Source organism: Anneissia japonica, unplaced genomic scaffold (genome assembly GCF_011630105.1).
Source record: "Anneissia japonica isolate Jap-2015-1 unplaced genomic scaffold, ASM1163010v1 scaffold287818_len932483_cov186, whole genome shotgun sequence".
Classification (NCBI taxonomy): domain Eukaryota; kingdom Metazoa; phylum Echinodermata; class Crinoidea; order Comatulida; family Comatulidae; genus Anneissia; species Anneissia japonica.
The window spans coordinates 409,803-411,937 of NW_022703366.1; the positions used below are offsets into that span (position 1 = coordinate 409,803).

The window sequence follows — 2,135 nt, forward strand, 5'->3', positions numbered from 1 at the left end:
AGATGTGTATAAGAGACAGATATATATCTGTGTGTATATGTATGTATATCTGTATTTTAACATCTCTATCAGCGCTGCATACTTTCGGATCGACGATTCGAAGAAGTCCAAAAGTGTATGTACTGTGCATGACTGGACTACACAGGCAAAGCTCCCCAGTGAAAAAAAAAAGAATTAAAAAAGATTTAAAATGTATGGCTCGCATGACTCGCTGGCTCGCACTTTGTTACGACCCAGTTGGGCGAGGTATCGGTTCAGATTTGATGAGTACAATTCAAAAAACAACTATAGGTCTAATAATGAATTATTGTGATGTTAAATAGACAATGTTAGCTATCAAGGAGCGACGTTGTTTTTCATTAGGACCTTCGTCCCTTCAAGGCTAGGCCTATACCATACTAGCTAGTCTAGGCCTAGAGTAGGATTTTTTATTTGGTGAGATGATTTAGTGTGGGGAGTTTTCAAGGCGGCGAATTTTCTAGGGGCGAGTTTGTAGAGGCGAGTTTGTAGAGGCGAGTTGACTGCCAACGCACCACACAACGTAAGCATGATCGAATTTAAGTCAACTCGGCACCAAGTCAACTTGGCCACAGTTTCGCGGCCCCCTAGTATAATACATTTTTAATTATTGTTTTAAAATGTAATAATTAGCACGTTTAACTGGGTTCGTAAATACTATAGGCCTCAAAATATGAGGGGGCGTGGAATTTATTTTCGGTGGCCACGCCCACTGAAAAATATTGCTTCTTAGATTCCCGAATACACGTTAACCGTGACAGATATGTTAAAGTATATCTCTTGAATGCAGTATTTGATGATGTGTTTTGATGAACGTCAATAAAGGGAAGTTGTGAAAGCATTAACCCATTTTCTTGAGCATAAGCCTAGCCTAATTTTTTTTTGCTTCGAAATTTTCGAATGGGGGGAAGGGCGACTGGGGGACGTATTCGACAACGCTTTAAGGGGGGGGGGTTTGACAAAAAATGACCTTTCAGAGGTCAAATTGCTGTCAAGAAAAATATGAATTGAGCAATTAAGCTTAAGCCTAGCGGCCTTGCTTACTTGAAAATAATAGGCTACGGTCTCCTCATCACCTCAGGGCATAATAGATTTTACCATTCCAATCATGAGCCGTCAATATTTGTATGATAATGATCAGTCGGGCAAGTGAAAATTATGACGTCACCACTGACTTTTAAAATATTGGGCTTATTCGACTGGTTCATTTCGTTGAGTACGAATTGTTTCATTCGACTGGTTCGTAAAATAGATTTCGTTGACAACGAAAATTTACGTAACCAGAATGTACATTTTCTCTTTAGGAGAAAATGTACATGCTATCTTTTGATATATGACATGGCTGTACATTTGAATTTAACAACCAAGAGGCCCATGTATTAATTTCGTTTACACAGTCCACAGCAACAACATATGTACGTTAATATAATTTATATTAAATTTCAGAAAATAAAAACTCAAATTTACCCACATTGAAGTCAACAAATAATTGTAGGCTAACAGAATTCAAAAACTGGATGAAAACATTTTTTTATGAAAAAGCCATACTGCCACAATCCGAAGCATCCTTGATTACGCAGTGTGCTATCGCGGTATTTACCAGTTTTCTATTCGACTGGTCGTCTTCTTTAAGTAGGATTTTACCACTGCGCAGGTGGATGTGGTTTAACGAAGAACGACGAGTGGAATATGGCCATTGTAACATTTGTGTGACGCTTGAAGTTGAATAAATAACTTTTGTAGTTGAAGCAAAAAATATTTATACACAATTGTATCAGGCGGACGATAAAATCATGACTTAAAATTGTCATACCTGGGATTGAAACAGTGTGGTTGCATCCATGTTTTAAACGAATAATCGGCGAAAGTGATGTCGAAGGTGAAGAATTTGGTCGGCCGATTTCAGATCGTATGGTCAAATTAACGAAAGTGATGTCGAAGGTGAAGAATTTGGTCGGCCGATTTCAGATCGTATGGTCAAATTAACGGACATAAGAAAAGACCATTTCGTCGCTCCACCATTTATACCAGTGATCCAGTCACCATCAGCATATCTTTATTGCAAATATTAAAATCAGTTAAATGTATTTGTTTTACGATATACACCACAATATATA

The 2,135-nt window shown here is 37.8% G+C and overlaps 1 protein-coding gene across 1 annotated transcript in view; it reads right to left on the reverse strand.

Annotated features, from left to right (window-relative positions):
* The window catches only part of LOC117104425 (hyalin-like), a 27,118-nt gene extending 25,180 nt beyond the window's left edge, over nt 1–1,938 (reverse strand). The window contains exon 1 of the mRNA XM_033245274.1: nt 1,832–1,938. The gene's annotated coding sequence lies outside the window, so the exon portion shown is untranslated. The remainder of the gene's footprint in view (nt 1–1,831) is intronic.
* Between the last annotated feature and the right edge of the window lie 197 nt (nt 1,939–2,135).